The 17,427-nt window shown below is 43.3% G+C and overlaps 1 protein-coding gene across 3 annotated transcripts in view; it reads right to left on the bottom strand.

Annotated features, from left to right (window-relative positions):
• RNF38 (ring finger protein 38) overlaps positions 1-17,427 on the bottom strand; it is a 374,424-nt gene that overhangs the window by 174,368 nt on the left and 182,629 nt on the right. The gene's annotated exons all lie outside the window — the stretch shown is intronic.

Below are 17,427 nucleotides of genomic sequence, written 5' to 3'. Positions count from 1 at the left end.
CAACCTCACAACCACCAGCATGATCCGCCACATGACATCAAAGCACCCTAATAGGTGGGCCAAACGCCTGGGTCCACAATCAGTGTCTGCGGGTCACATCACTGCCTCATCTGTCCCCAGCCGCCACTATTTTTCCCGGTGTGCCATCCCCGCCTTACACCAGCATGTGTCCCATAACATCACCCGTGCCCTGACCAACGCAGTTATTGGGAAGATCCACTTAATGACTGAGACATGGACAAGTGCTTTTGGCCAGGGACGCTACATTTGTGGAGGCCGGGAGAGAGTCGTATCCTGGGATGGCACAGGTGCTACCGACGCCAAGGATTGTGGGCCCTACTTCCATCAGGATTTCTGCCACCACCTACATTAGTGGCTGCAATCTCCCCTTCTCCTCCTCCACCTCCTCCTCTGAATTATCATCTTGCAGCACCAGTCAGCCATCAGTCAGTAGCTGGAAGCAGTGTAGCACTGCCGTTGGGAAGCGGCAACAGGCCGTTTTTAAACTAATATGTTTAGGTGACAAGCAGCACACCGCCGCAGAGCTGTGGCAGGGCATAAGGGACCAGACTGAGCTGTGGCTCTCGACACTCAACCTACAACCAGGCATGGTTGTGTCTGATAATGGCCATAACTTGGTGGCGAATTTGGAGCTCGGCAAGCTCACACACATACCATGCCTAGCCCACGTGTTCAACTTAGTGGTTCAGCGGTTTCTCAAAACCTACCCAAATTTGCCTGAGCTAGTGGTGAAGGTGCGCCGCGTGTGTGCCCATTTCTGAAAGTCATCTACAGTTGCCGTCGGTCTGGCAACGCTGCAGCAGCGCTTGAAATTGCCAGTTCACCGACTGTTGTGCGACGTAAGCACGCGCTGGAACTCCACGTTACACATGTTGGCCAGGCTTTGTGAGCAGCAGAGGGCAGTAGTGGAATACCAGCTGCAACATGGTCGTCACTTTTCTAGTCAGCTTCCGCTCTTCACAAGCGAGAAGTGGGCATGGATGTTTGACCTCTGTGACGTTTTAAGAAACTTTGAGGAATCAACACAGATGGTGATCGGTGATACCGCTATTATCAGCGTAACCATCCCACTTCTGTGTCTACTGAAACACTCGCTGCTCACAATGAAGGAGGACGCTTTGCATGTGGAAGAGGTGGAAATGGAGGAAGACAGTACACAGGGTGATAGCCAGCCCACCCTCCGTTCGTCTTCTCAGCGTGAATTGGATGATGATGATGAGGAAAAGAGGACGGTTGCCTCCGCTACAAAGGGTAATACCCACAGCAAGTTTATTCCATCTGTTCAGCGTGGATGGGCCAAAGAGGAGGAAGAGGATGAGGAGACGAAGAGTCATCCTCCTGATGAGGACAACAAAGTCTTGTCTGTTGAAACTCTGGCACACATGGCTGACTTTATGTTAGGCTGCCTTTCCCGTGACCCACGCGTTATATGCATTTTGGCCAACACCGATTACTGGTTGTTCACCCTTCTCAACCCCCGCTACAAAGAGAACTTCTCATCTCTCATTCCTGTGGTGCAGAGGACCAGCAAAATGGTGCAATACCAGAAGGTCCTTGTGGAAAAATTGCTCCAAAAATTTCCAGCTTACAACGCTGGCTGCAGAGTACGTAGTTCCTTGGGCAACCGAGAAGGGGAGACGAGGGGAACACACAGCAGTTCCAACAGAGGCAAGGCAACACTCTCCAAGGCCTGGAACAGTTTTATGACACCCCACCAGCACCCTCACCCCGATGCGTGGCCTAGTGTCACAAGGAGAGACAAGTTTTGGAAGATGGTGAAGGAGTACGTAGCAGACTGTGTCAGCGTCCTCAATGATCCATCTGTGCCGTACAACTATTGGGTGTCCAAGCTGGACACGTGGCACGAACTGGCGCTCTACGCCTTGGAGGTGCTAGCCTGCCCTGCTGCCAGAGTTTTCTCAGAGCGGGTATTTACTGCTGCTGGGGGCATAATAACTGATAAGCACATCAGACTGTCAACTGAAAATGCTGACAGGTTGACTCTTATCAAAGTGAACAAGGCCTGGATTGCCCCTGACTTCTCTACTACACCAGAGGAAAGCGACTGAACATAAAGGCTCTTTAAATGTGGCTTTTATGGTGTATTGAACACACTGTATTCCCACGCACCCCTTACACCACAAAAAAGGGTATATGGTTCAATCTTCCTTTTCTGGTCCTCCTCCTCCATCATATCAACATGCTTATTAGGCTGCCCTCACTCCTAATGTTTTAGAGGGTCAGCTCAGCAGAAGGCCCTCAACCATAATTTTTTTTGATGGTCAGCTCAGCAGCAGGCCCTCAACCATAATCTTTTTGATGGTCAGCTCAGCAGCAGGCCCTCAACCATAATTTTTTCGATGGGCAGCTCAGCAGCAGGCCCTCAACCATAATTTTTTCCATGGTCAGATAAGCAGCAGGCACTCGCCCCTAATGTTTTAGAGAGTCAGCTCAGCAGCAGACCCTCACCCCTAATCTTTTAGATGGTCAGCTCAGCAGCAGGCCCTCACCCATAATGTTTTAGATGGTCAGCTCGGCAGCAGGCCCTCGCCCCTAATGTTTTAGATGGTCAGCTCAGCAGCAGGCCCTCGCCTATAATGTTTTAGATGGTCAGCTCGGCAGCATGTCCTCGCCCCTTATGTTTTAGATGGTCAGCTCAGCAGCAGGCCCTCGCCCATAATGTTTTAGATGGTAAGCTCAGCAGCAGGCCCTCGCCCATAATTTTTTCAATGGTCAGCTCAGCAGCAGGCCCTCACCTATAATTTTTTCCATGGTCACATCAGCAGCAGGCCCTTGCCCCTAATATTTTAGAGAGTCAGCTCACCAGCAGACCCTCAACCATAATTTTTTCGATGGTCAGCTCAGCAGCAGGCCCTCACCCCTAATGTTTTAGATGGTCAGCTCAGCAGCAGGCCCTCACCCCTAATTTTTTAGATGGTCAGATCAGCAGCATGTCCTCGCCCCTTATGTTTTAGATGGTCAGCTCAGCAGCAGGCCCTCGCCCATAATGTTTTAGATGGTAAGCTCAGCAGCAGGCCCTCGCCCATAATTTTTTCAATGGTCAGCTCAGCAGCAGGCCCTGACCTATAATTTTTTCCATGGTCACATCAGCAGCAGGCCCTTGCCCCTAATATTTTAGAGAGTCAGCTCACCAGCAGACCCTCAACCATAATTTTTTCGATGGTCACATCAGCAGCAGGCCCTCACCCCTAATGTTTTAGATGGTCAGCTCAGCAGCAGGCCCTCAACCATAATTTTTTCGATGGTCAGCTCAGCAGCAGGCCCTCACCCCTAATGTTTTAGATGGTCAGCTCAGCAGCAGGCCCTCACCCCTAATTTTTTAGATGGTCAGATCAGCAGCAGGCCCTCACCCCTAATGTTTTAGATGGTCAGCTCAGCAGCAGGCCCTCACCCCTTATGTTTTAGATGGTCAGCTCAGCAGCAGGCCCTCACCCCTAATTTTTTAGATGGTCAGATCAGCAGCAGGCCCTCGCCCCTAATGTTTTTGAGGGTCACCAGCAGGCCATCAATCATACTTTTTTAAGGCTGTGTATGATGCCCTCCTTTATGTGTAATAAAGAATGTATTGGAGTGCCGGTTCCTTCTAATTTTTGACAGCCCTTTCACTTAGTGCAGGGGTGTCCAAACTTTTTTTGAAGAGTGACAGATTTGATGAAGTGAACAAGTTCGAGGGCCGACCAATTTGCCTGATATTCTTTGAACCATTAAAATTAAATGCAAATTAACTATTTTATGCAAAGTTCATTGAAAACGGCATACTTTTCATTTTGTGACTTGGATGACAAATCTAAACAGGTGTTAAATCACTCTGCCTTTAATATAAAAAAAACTGGAAGCTGAAATATGTCAGGAACATTGTAAAGTACATTACACAAAGTAATAAAGGTTGTCTGTCAACTTTTAAGTTCAAAAAATGTGAACAGGAACATAACACCAAGTATAGATGTGTTCAAATATATTTATAACTGATTTAGACCAACTGACATTAACTGAGATTTTACAATGTATTCATGACAATTGAAAAAAATAACTTGCCTGCACAGCCCTGCCTGCCTGTCAGTGTGTTGTCTGTGCAGTTACTGATCTTTGTCAAGGTGTTTGGTAGACAGAAGTTTTTCTTCTCGTCTTCAATAGCCCTTAATGGTCGACCTTGTCATCAGCAAGGGCCTTGTGGCTGTGTGTGGAGGCGCAGGGAGAAGGAAAGCCCAAATCTCATGGGATCTCAGACATCGCAAGATTTGGGCTTTCCTTCTCCCTGACATCAAGTCTCGCGGCGAGAGATCCCAGGAGTCCTGACTCACTGGGGGACCATAAGATCTATATTTGGGCAACTTATCTGTGGGGCCTTATCAGTCCGGAATGCGGGCTGCAATTGGCCTGCGGGCCGGACTTTGGACATTCCTGACTTAGTGCATAGGCTTTATGAGTGTAGGAATCCCACTACCTGAACAATTGTACCACAATGTGAATGTGATATACAGGTTGTATCGGAGTGCCTCTTCCTTGTAACTTTTGCCAGGACTTGCACTTTATATACAAGTAAATATACAGGAAAGAATGTTTCCTAGCAATTTTTCCTCCAAAATTGATTTTATCTTCGGTTTAGTATGTATTATGGTCAGTCTGTAAAATTGGTGTACTACTAGGACAGCATTGTTCCCAGCAGTGACCTGGGAGTCCAAGATGCATCCAGACATCCTCCTGATGCTGTTCCCGAACCATTTCGTGGTGTTTCCATCAATTTCTGACCTTTTCTTGTGAACCAGACACTCTCCCCTCTACAGAGCAGGGGGTGCTTGGTTTAATGCTCGGGTTTTCCCATTGACTTCCATTGTGCTCGGGTGCTCAGTAGAGCACCCGAGCATCCCGAGGTGTTCTACTCAAGCACGCGAGCACTTTGGTGCTCGGTGAACACTAGTCGTGACACCCTCGTGACAGCACGGCACTCGTATGAACGCTGTGTTCTCTTCCATGTTTACTTGCACACCATCTCCCTTGTAACAGCGGTGCAGTGTTACAACTTCCTCTCTCATTCGCTTGAATGGGATGAACATCTGTAATTACACTGCACTGCCGCTATAGATGGCATGCAGGTTAACAATGAAGAGCATGCAGCATCTGCTAGACCTCCCCCAATTTGATATTGTTGGCCTATTTAGTATCCTGACACTGCATAACACTTTTAATTAAAACTGCTCTCAAGGCCTATTTAAAGGGTCAAACATTGACTTATAGCTGCCTTACATCTGGTGGCATAAGAGGCAGAGCTTGTTAGGAGCTCATTTGCATTCCTTTCTTCACAGAATTCCACAGGAGCATGTATGGCCTATAAGTCTCCTCATGCTGATTAAGGCAGTCAAACATTGACTTATAGCTGCCTTACATCTGGTGGCATAAGAGGCAGAGCTTGTTAGGAGCTCATTTGCATCCCTTTCTTCACAGAATTCCAGAGGAGCATGTATGGCCTATAAGTCTCCTCATGCTGATTAAGGTGCTCTCTGTAAGGAGAGATAGTACCCCCCAAATCCTGCGCTAGGCCTCTCACCCAGTTAAGCCAGTACTCTCTGCTCTGCACTGATGAGGAGCAATCACCCAGAACAGCTTTCTGCAGATGAGATGCTGGTTTATTTAATATCAGAGTAATGTCTCAAGGCCTATATAAAGGGTCGAACATTGACATATACATCTGGTGACATTAGAGGCAGAGATTAATAAGAGCATATTTGCATCCCTTTCTTTCCAGAATTCCAGAGGAGCATGTATGGCCTATAAATCTCCTCATGCTGATTAAGGAGCTCTCTCCCCAAAGAGAGATTGAACCCCCTAGATGGCACGGGTTATGCATCTTACGAGACTAATGCCACCTCATGTCTGAAATATGCAGTGACACTTCTATAAAAACTATGCAAGTCACGGTTTCATGAGATTTCAACTTGCATTTTTATGAATCACAGTAGCAACACTGCAAAAACGCTGTGAGCAGCTCCACCCTTAGCGTTCATCCATATGACATAAAATCAAAGACATACATCACAAACCCACACAACAATATTCTGTAATAGAGCGATGTGCACAAGGCCTTGACTAACCTGGACTACCCTTTCTCTAAACGTGGTTTCACTGTTGACCAACTGATGATGGACGGTAGACACCAGGGAAAGATGGCAAATATTTCTCTTGCAACCACAATGTGGGATAAATTTTAAGTAACTCTGCCACACTTTCATCTTGACTTACAGGCCCAGCCCTCCCTTATGTCATTCCTTGTGGCACTAAATGCTGGACCTGTTGGTGAAAATGAATGGGGAGAGGTTTGGGAGAGATGGTACTGCTAAGGCGATATAAGTATTTAATTATTTTTTTAAGTCATCTACAACTGTGTTATTGGCCTGGTAGGCTCAATTCTTTTTATTATTACGTTATGTTGCTCACCTGCAAGAAGATTCCAAGGCACAGCCAAATGAAGTACATAAGCGATTTCATTTGGAGCCCATGAGCCAAAAACAGCAGCACCTTGGCAAACCTCCTACATTCCAAAATGTTGCCGTTTTTTGTTTATGTGCTCCGAATAAAGCAGCCTATTCTTCATTTGGACTTTTGGATTTTTGCAGGTTGGATTTTCTGGCTGGGTTTAGGTGGAACCCATCCCAAATATAGTACATCACAAATTAATTTGGTGCATACATCTCATCCATTTGGATATCCCCTTTACAGTCCCCAATTACCTTAATTCTATTCAGTCGATATATGAACTAATAAAAACACTACACAGTTGGTTAGTACTAAAACACCAATGATACTATTTGCTCCTATTGTAGAAAACAGCAAATAATATCCCTAATGAGGATATTTTGGGACTGATTCCTGTAGGTAGGGATAAAATGTCTGATATCATATGTGGTTTATTGCAGACACCTTCAGTTAGCAGATTGGTGAAGAAGATCCAATATCACAGCTGTCAAAACCAAATTGGTTTCTGCAAAGTACCCAAATCTTAACAGCAGCAAATGAGTCTCGCCAATTATAACAGTCTCACCAATTATAATATTGCAAATACATAGATTTATTGTTTGGCTCATAATAGAGTATTTTTTGACAGGGCAATATGTTTTCATCATAAGACTCCTCTTATTTACAGGAAAAAACACAAAAACATGGCCCAAACCTTCCACACATACTATAAAGAAACACTAAAGCTAAAAATTAATGATAAAAGTAAACCTGCCCACTGTTTGTCAGAATTTTCTAGGTTCTTAAAACAAACTGCCTTGTAGAAATCTTGCAGAAAACACAGGTGTTACTTTAATCTTGACCGCTTCCATATTTGGTAAATAACCAGGGGGTGTAATTTGGCCAGGGGCAGGGGGGGAGCATTTTGTCTCCCATTAGAGACAGAGCGTTTGGGAGGTGTCATGGTGCAGCCAGTTGTCTTACAGCCAGACACAGGACTAAGCTGCCGCAGTAGCTCAAGCACTGAAATTTGGTGACAACGCTACAGCTTTGTCCATTGTAATGGATGGCGTAACTTACTGCTTAAGGCTACTTTCACACTAGCGTTCGGAGTGGATCCGTCTGATGTTTCATCAGACGGATCCGCTCCTATAATGCAGACGTTTGCATCCGTTCAGAACGGATCCGTCTGCATTATAACTTAGAAAAATTTCTAAGTGTGAAAGTAGTTCAGACGGATCCGTCCAGACTTTACATTGAAAGTCAATGGGGGCGGATCCATTTGAAGATTGAGCCATATAGTGTCATCTTCAAACGGATCCGTCCCCATTGACTTACATTGTAAGTCTGGACGGATCCGCTTGCCTCCGCACGGCCAGGCGGACACCCGAACGCTGCAAGCAGCGTTCAGGTGTCCGCTCGCTGAGCGGAGGCTGAACGCTGCCAGACTGATGCATTCTGAGCGGATCCGCATCCACTCAGAATGCATTAGGGCTGGACGGTTGCGTTCAGGGCCGCTTGTGAGCCCCTTCAAACGGAGCTCACGAGCGGACACCCGAACGCTAGTGTGAAAGTAGCCTAACTGCTCTCATTCACTTGAATGTGCACAGAGCTGTAGTAATAATTTCTATCCACTACACAATGGACGGAACCGTGTAGTTCCAGCCCAGAAGTCCGACACCAGAACTAGTGCAAACCAACTGATTGGATGTGGTGATGAGTGACAGACCTTTGCCAATCAGCGCTTGATTACCTGTGCTGAGGATAGACCCTTAATAAATGGTCCGTAAAACCCCTATAGCATACAGTTCAATAACTCCCCCCCCCCCCCCCCCCCCCAGTTAACAGTTACAGTGCTGTTTAATTGATTCAGTGTGTTATAAGAATTGTGTTTCTGGAAGCATCACTGAAAGAAAAAGAAATAGGTCAACAACTGGAGGTCCAAAAGGAAAGAAGTTAAACGTAAGCGGCATTTGCCTCCTGGCCCTTGTTCTGCACTCAGGGCAGGTGAGGAAGGAGAAGAATTGTTAGGCGTAAGTGATCCTTTACTGTATGTTCAGACAGAACAAGAAGGAACACAGACACTTCTGCATTCCAGTCTAAAGTTCTCATTCCCTGGACAACTTAAAAGACTTGCAACAGACTGGGTTTCACACAAAACTGCTTTTGATAAATACTTCCACCTAGCACATTTCATCCTGAGATCTAAATACGTGCACTAGAAGCAAATATGATGTCCTTGATGCATAATTATCTTATAATAATTAAAGGAATACTCCACTTTTTGCACAGAGAATAACTGCAACATTCCATGGTTATAATCTAAATAAATGTTGTTTTGTAAGTACATTACATTATTTTATGTGTTGTTTTTTTTCAGCTGGAAAGCTAAGTTCAGAATTCTGCTGGTTTCCTGCAAGTGGTGGTTTAGGCGACATGTATGGCTTATTCAAAGAACACTATTGCAGGATTGAAGTAGAAAAATCCATGGCGTTTATTTGTCGGGTACATCCAATACAAAAATGGCGACATTTCGGCAGTACAAGCTGGCTTTTTCAAGCATATAATTAAGAGTGAAGTGCAGTGATATATACCCCTCACCGAAAGCCAATCAGCTAGTACACATGTGCAATCCATAATCCATCAGTGTAAACAAAATACATAGTAGTATAATATGAATAAACATTACATTCAATATAGAAAGTCCACAGTGTTGTCTAAGGGTGATACTCATACTGGAATCCAATGGACGATCACATCAGGACTGTAAATGATTGTAATAAATATCACATTCATAAGTGGACTCCGTAAATTTACTGGCGCATGCACCAGAAGTCTCAGGTGGATGAGAACAACATCTCTATCATCATGCTGTGCTGACGTCGCATGCGCAGACAGTAACTCAACTAAACCAGCGGCCATTTTACAAAATGACCCACTTATGAAAAATCACAGGGTTTGATCATGCGCCCACTCCAATTGCCTACTTAACTAGCGCATGCTCAATCAACATAAGCACTAATGAAGTGGCCGTATGTAGCAAGGGAAAAGAGAGAATTATTTTGAGCTCTATATAAGGGGCTTCAAATATGCTCCATAACCTATAGGCAGTAGCTCCATCCAGATTCATCTGCTCCATAGTAACATTATATAGTAGAATAATAAAAACAAGGCAAAAGAAAAAAAAAGCCCATATTTCCATGTATCTCAAAAAGTCCATTTGCTGACATGATCCAGAGAGTAACTGGTCATTCATGTAGAATCCTCGATATTAACCAGGATCCATCATGTGTATTTCCCATGTACAGTGTGCCTATAAGATAAATAATGAAAAAGATTAAAATCACATATTAAATTCCTCTGCACCTACAGTCTCTGAACCATGAAATACTAATAAAAAGCAAGAAAAAACTAAGAAAAAAGGAGGAAGAAGGAAAGAAGAGGATGAAAAGAAAAAGGGGAATAACTAAAAGCAAAGGAAAAGGGGTGAAAAAAGGGAAAAGAGAAGAAACTGAAAAAAAGAAAGAATGGAGAAAAAAAGGGAAAAAAAGAAAAGAAAAATGATCACTGGGTAGAGGATTTTTTCTCTATCTAAATACAAAATGTGTTATATATTTAAGCCCAACATCCTTATCACAAAAAAAATAAAAAAAATAATAATTTAAGGCTATAGTCAACATAGAGACCCTTAGTGCTCAGAGTACCAAACTTATGCATCCACCTCAATTATTTTTGTTTTAACTTAGATGTGTTATATTGATGTTTGTTGTGTGGTCCGGGGCACGTTTTTGATTGAAATGAATAGTGTATTTTCTGAATAACAGTTCACCATGGTTTATTCAACTGAAAAAATGCAATTTGTAGACTCTATGGTGACTTTGGAGAATGGCTGCCTTTTGGGGGGTTTGTATATTAAACGCGGCTTTCATTAGCAGCCAATGGTTGAGTCATTAGTATGGAGTCAAATGAATGAAATTAATTGTGTCAGACATACATTTGATTGTTTCACATGAAGTTAGAAAACATGGTTTTCCGATACCTTTATTGGAGGGTCACAGATAAAGCTAGTGCTATGGATAGAACCTCCAGTTTGAAGAAAGATCAACACAACAAGAAAATGTGTTGGAATACCTTTTGTATCCACATTCAATATGTTGAATAGGAGAATTTCAAGGGTTATAACAATTAGGATCTTTTCAGCAGAACCACCTATCTAGACATATCTCCGGTGATGGTATAAATTTAAATGATCATTTAGTGAAATTTGATATTGGTGGTAAGAAGTGAGAGACTCAAAAGTATCCATGTTCCCCAAAAGTAGGTAATTGTCTCTGCCTGTAATGCAGTCACTGTAAGATTAAGGGTGACTGATATTTTCATCCACATACTGGTAAAAATATCAAATATCAAAAGAGGTTTACATGCAGGTCTACATGCACAGTTTATACTTGCTTCAGTGTCCATGTAGTTTATTTTATGTGTGAGACAACAAATTAATGACATATCAGACTCAATAGTCTTCTATTAGAATGTGAAAAGTTGATTTACCTATTCCTAGACATTTTGTGCCTTGCGGGCCAAATGTTAATTTAAAAACTTTAAACTTAGGTTTAGAAATATAGACCATGTCCTTCCACTTTGCAGAGTAGGTGATAGGGAGAAATTATTAAAACAAAAATAATTGGGGTGAATGCATGAGTTCAGTACTCTGAGCCCTAAGGGAGCATTCACATCACCATTCAGCTTTTCATTCTTGTGATCCGTCATGAGAGAGAGAGAAAAAAAACTGGATCCTGTAAAAAAAAAGCGGATCCTGTTGCTTCAGTGGTCATCTGTTTGAGCCATTTCCATCTGAGATCAGTTTTTTAGACGGGGGAAAAAGTCCTGCATGCAGTACTCTTGTTTCAGTCTAAAAAACGGATCTCAGGCAGAAATGGCTCAAACGGATGACAACTGATGCAACAGGATCTGTTTTTTTTAATGATACCATTTTTTTTTCTTCTCTCTCTTCTTCTGACGGATCAAAAGAAAAAAAGCTGAACGGTGATGTGAATGTACCCTAAGGGTCTCAATGGTGACTATAGCCTCAAACCATTTTTGTAATGTTACTGATGGACTTGTGTATATGACACAATTTTGTGTTCAAAGGACATTTTCCTATACATGGTGATCTTTTTTCTTTACCCTTTTTTCTCCTTTCCTCCTTTTGTTCTTTTATTTTGTTTCTTGTTTCAGTCTACTTTTTCTCGACTTTTTTCCTTTTCCCTTCCCTCTTTTTTTCTTTTCCTCCCTTAACTTTTTTCTTTATTCCTCTTTTTTTCCCCTCCTTTTCTTTCCCTCTTTCCCCATTTTCATTCTTTTTTTAATCCTTTTTTTATCAGTATATTATTGTCCCGAGATTGCATATGTATCAGTTTTAATATGTGATATCAATCTCCTTTATTGTTTATCTTATATGAACACTGTACACGGGAAATACACTTCCTGGTTCCTGAGTAACATTGAGCAGTTTACTTTAAATGACCATCCACTTTCTAGGATATGCCAGGAAATTGACTTTTTGAGATACATGGAAATATGCAGCTTTTTTTTTTTATTGTACTACACTGAACAACAATATAAACGCAACACTTTCGGTTTTGCTCCCATTTTGCATGAGCTGAACTCAAAGATCTGAAACATTTTCTACATACACAAAAGACCCATTACTCTCAAATATTGTTCACAAACCTGTCTAAATCTGTGTTAGTGAGCACTTCTCCTTTGCCGAGATAATCCATCCCACCTCACAGGTGTGGCATATCAAGGTGCTGATTAGACAGCATGAATATTGCACAGGTGTGCCTTAGACTGCCCACAATAAAAGGTCACTCTGAAATGTGCACAGTTTTGCCTTACTGGGGGGGACGGGGACCAGTCAGTATCTGGTCAGAAAACCAGTCAGTATCTGGTGTGGCCACCATTTGCCTCAGGCAGTGCACAGTGCAGCACATCTCCATCGCATAGAGTGATCAGGTTGTTGATTGTGGCCTGTAGAATGTTGGTCCACTCCTCTTCAACACGCTGCCGTATACGCCGTTCCAGAGCATTCCAAACATGCTCAATGGGTGACATGTCCGGTGAGTATGCTGGCCATGCAAGAACTGGGATGTTTTCAGCTTCCAGGAATTGTGTACAGATCCTTGCAATATGGGGCCGTGCGTTATCATGCTGCAACATGAGGTGATGGACGTGGATGAATGGCACAACAATGGGCCTCAGGATCTCGTCACAGTATCTCAATTAAATGCACCTGTGTCCGTTGTCAATAACATACGCCTGCCCATACCATAACCCCACTGACACCATGGGCCACTCGATCCACAACGTTGACGTCAACAAACTACTCACCCACACGATGCCACACACGCTGTATGTCATCTGCCCTGTACAGTGAAAACCGCTCGGTTGTTTTCGAAAGGCCTATATCGTGAACAGAGGGTGGTCGCACATGCACGGTTGCTCTCTGTTCACTTCAGGGTTCCTGTTCTGGAGATTGGAGTGGGTCCCAGACATGAAACCTGCACCTATCTGACATTGATGACATATCCTAGCGATATGCCATCAATTTCATTATATACACTGAACAAAAATTTAAACGCAGCAACACTTTTGGTTTTGCTCCCATTTTGTATGAGCTAAACATTTTCTACATACACAAAAGACCCATTACTCTCAAATATTGTTCACAAATCTGTCTAAATCTGTTTTAGTGAGCACTTCTCCTTTGCCGAGATAATCCATCCCACCTCACAGGTGTGGCATATCAAGGTGCTGATTAGACAGCATGACGATTGCACAGGTGTGCCTTAGACTTCCCACAATAAAAGGCCACTCTGAAATGTGCAGTTTGATCACACAGCACAATGCCACAGATGTCGTCATGTTTGAGGAAGCGTGCAATTGGCATGCTGACTGCAGGAATGTCTACCAGAGTGGTTACCCATGCAATGAATGTTCATTTCTCTACCATGAGCCGTCTCCAAAGGCGTTTCAGAGAATTTGGCAGTACATTCAATCGGCCTCACAACCGCAGACCACGTGTAACCACACCAGCCCAGGACCTTCACATCCAGCATGTTCACCTCCATAATCGTCTGAGACCCACCACCCGGACAGCTGCTGCAACAATTGGTTTGCATAACCAAAGAATTTTTGCACAAACTGTCAGAAACCGTCTCAGGGAAGCTCATCTGCATGCTCGTCGTCCTCATCGGGGTGTGGACCTGACTGCAGTTTGTCGTCGTAACCGACTTGAGTGGGCAAATGTTGGAGATGCGTTCTGTTCACGGATGAGTACCGGTTTTCACTGTTCAGGGCAGATGACATACAGCGTGTGTGGCATCGTGTGGGTGAGTAGTTTGTTGACGTCAACGTTGTGGATCGAGTGGCCCATGGTGTCAGTGGGGTTATGGTATGGGCAGGCGTATGTTATTGACAACGGACACAGGTGCATTTAATTGAGATACTGTGACGAGATCCTGAGGCCCATTGTTGTGCCATTCATCCACGTCCATCACCTCATGTTGCAGCATGATAACGCACGGCCCCATATTGCAAGGATCTGTACACAATTCCTGGAAGCTGAAAACATCCCAGTTCTTGCATGGCCAGCATACTCACCGGACATGTCACCCATCGAGCCTGTTTGGAATGCTCTGGAACGGCGTATACGACAGCGTGTTGAAGAGGAGTGGGCCAACATTCTACAGGCCACAATCAACAACCTGATCAACTCTATGCGATGGAGATGTGCTGCACTGTGCACTGCCTGAGGAAAATGGTGGCCACACCAGATACTGACTGGTTTTCTGACCAGATACTGACTGGTCCCCGTCCCCCCCAGTAAGGCAAAACTGTGCACATTTCAGAGTAACCTTTTATTGTGGGCAGTCTAAGGCACACCTGTGCAATATTCATGCTGTCTAATCAGCACCTTGATATGCCACACCTGTGAGGTGGGATGGATTATCTCGGCAAAGGAGAAGTGCTCACTAAAACAGATTTAGACAGATTTGTGAACAATATTTGAGAGTAATCGGTCTTTTGTGTATGTAGAAAATGTTTCAGATCTTTGAGTTCAGCTCATACTAAATGGGAGCAAAACCAAAAGTGTTGCTGCGTTTAAATTTTTGTTCAGTGTATATAATGAAATTGATGGCATATCGCTAGGATATGTCATCAATGTCAGATAGGTGCAGGTTTCATGTCTGGGACCCACTCCAATCTCCAGAACAGGAACCCTGAAGTGAACAGAGAGCAACCGTGCATGTGTGGCCACCCTCTGTTCACGATATAGGCCTTTCGAAAACAACCGAGCGCTGGATCAGCTATTTCCAGCAGCCCTATTGCGGTGAATGAAGAGTTGGTGTATTCTCCATTCACTGCTATTGGGACTTCTGAAAATAGCTGAGCGCGCTCACTCAACTATTTTGGAAACCCCAAGGAAATTAATGGAGAATGCGTAGGATGCGTTTCTTCACTTTGGGGGTCCGGTTCTCTAATTAAGAGTGGGTCCTAGAGGTGGGATTTGCACATATCTGACATTCTCATATACCGCAGTGGTACACTATTGCAGACAATGGTATAAGCAATTGAACAATTGCATGTTCCAGTCCCTTAGGAAGACTTAAAAAAGTTTATAAAAAAGTTTCACAAATATAAAAACATACAATAGAATTAAAAAACTCCCCTTCTCAAAATTTTGCATTTCAAAATAATTATACATAATTGGTATCACCATGTCCAAAAATGTCTGAGGTACTAAAGAGTAAAATTATGTATCCTGCACACCATAACGGAAAAAAATCTAAACGGCCAAATTGTTGCTTATTGTTCACCTCACTCCCTGAAAACAACTGAATAAAAGATGATAAAAAAGTCATATGTGCACCAAAATGGTAACAATAAAAACTATAGCTTGACATGCAAAAATAGAAATCCTCACACAGCTCTGTAGATGGAAATATATAAGAGTATGGTTGTCAGTATGTGGAAATGTAAATAAAAATATTTCAAAGGTTTCTATTTTTTTTAAAGTACTAAGGCTACTTTCACACCTGCGTTAGGTGCGGATCCGTCTGGTATCTGCACAGACGGATCCGCACCTATAATGCAAACGATTGTATCTGTTCAGAACGGATCCGTTTGCATTACCATGAACAAAAAAATAAATAAAATATATATATATATATATATATATATTTATTTATTTATTTTTTTGTTCATGATAATGCAAACTGATCCGTTTTGACTTACACTGAAAGTCAATGGGAGGCGGATCCATTTTTAATTTGATTATTATTATTATTATTTATTATTAAAGCGCCATTCATTCCATAGCGCTGTACATATGAGAAGAGGTATACATACATAATACAGACAATTGCACTAATCATAAACAAAACGAGTTACAAACTGGTACAGAAGGAGAGAGGGCCCTGCCCGTGAGGGCTTACAATCTACATGGTATGGGAGAAGGACACAGTAGGTGCGGGTGAAGTTGGTCGGGTTTTGTTGTGTGTGAGGGGGGCAACAGTGTCCAGAGCTGTACTTATTGTGGTGTTATATAGGGTGGTAGCAGCATCTGGGTCTTGGAGGGAACAGATGGTAGAGAGTGGGAGAAGAGAGTCAGAAAGCAAGCGAAAGTCTAGATGTTTAAGGTTCCTGCGGAGGGGTGCTAGAGTGTGGACCGGGGGAGCAGCATAAGGTTGTGGTCGGATAGGGGGAGAGGCGAATTAGAAAGGTTAGATAGGGAGCAGAGGCGGGTAAAGATAAGATCCAAAGTGTGACCATCTCTGTGGGTGGGAACTGAAGACCACTGTGATAGGCCAAAGGAGGAAGAGAGCGATAGGAATTTAGAGGCGGCTGAGTGGCAGGTGTCAATAGGGATGTTGAAGTCACCCATGATGATAGTGGGGATGTCAGCAGAAAGAAAGTGTAGTAGCCAGGTGTTAAAGTGGTCAAGAAAGATGCCCCATATTGTGTCAGTGAAAACGGATCCGTCCCCATTGACTTACATTGTAAGTCAGGACGGATCCGTTTGGCTCTGCATCGTCAGGCTGCAAGCAGCGTTTTGGTGTCCGCCTCCAGAGCGGAATGGAGGCTGAACGGAGGTAAACTGATGCATTCTGAACGGATCCTTATCCATTCAGAATGCATTGGGGCTAAACTGATTCGTTTTGGGCCGCTTGTGAGAGCCCTGAAACGAATCTCACAAGCGGACCCAGAAACGCCAGTGTGAAAGTAGCCTTAAATGTAACTATATACTGTACATTTGGTATTGCCATAATCATACTGATCCAGAGAATAAGATTGCAATGTCATTTTTAGTGCCCTGCTAAAGCTGTAAAAACAAGACCCGTTTACTCCACATAAAATAGTTTTTCCATTTTTTAATACAGTCCTGATCAAAAGTTTAAGACCACTTGAAAAATGGCCAAAAATCATATTTTACATTGTTGGATCTTAACAAGGTTCCAAGTAGAGCTTCAACATGCAACAAGAAGAAATGAGAGTGAGACAAAACATTTTTTGAGCATTCAATTAATTGAAAATAACGATTAAACTGAAACAGGCTGTTTTTCAGCTGATCCAAATTTTAGGACCACATGCCTTTAAAAGGCCAAATCTGTGCAAACATGTGGATTCATTGTCATTTTCTGTCAGGTAGTCACACGTTGTGATGGCAAAGGCAAAAAAACTCTCCCTTTTTGAACGTGGTCGGGTTGTTGAACTGCATAAGCAGGGTCTCTCACAGCGCGCCATCGCTGCTGAGGTGGGACTTAGTAAGACAGTCATTTGGAATTTCTTAAATGATCCTGAGGGTTATGGAACTAAAAAGTCAAGTGGAAGACCCCAAAAAATTTCATCAGCACTGAGCCGGAGGATCCAATT

Source organism: Bufo bufo, chromosome 2, assembly GCF_905171765.1.
Source record: "Bufo bufo chromosome 2, aBufBuf1.1, whole genome shotgun sequence".
Classification (NCBI taxonomy): Eukaryota; Metazoa; Chordata; class Amphibia; order Anura; family Bufonidae; genus Bufo; species Bufo bufo.
Note: the sequence above shows the minus strand (reverse complement) of the source record. Positions and strands in the feature narration are given on the sequence as shown.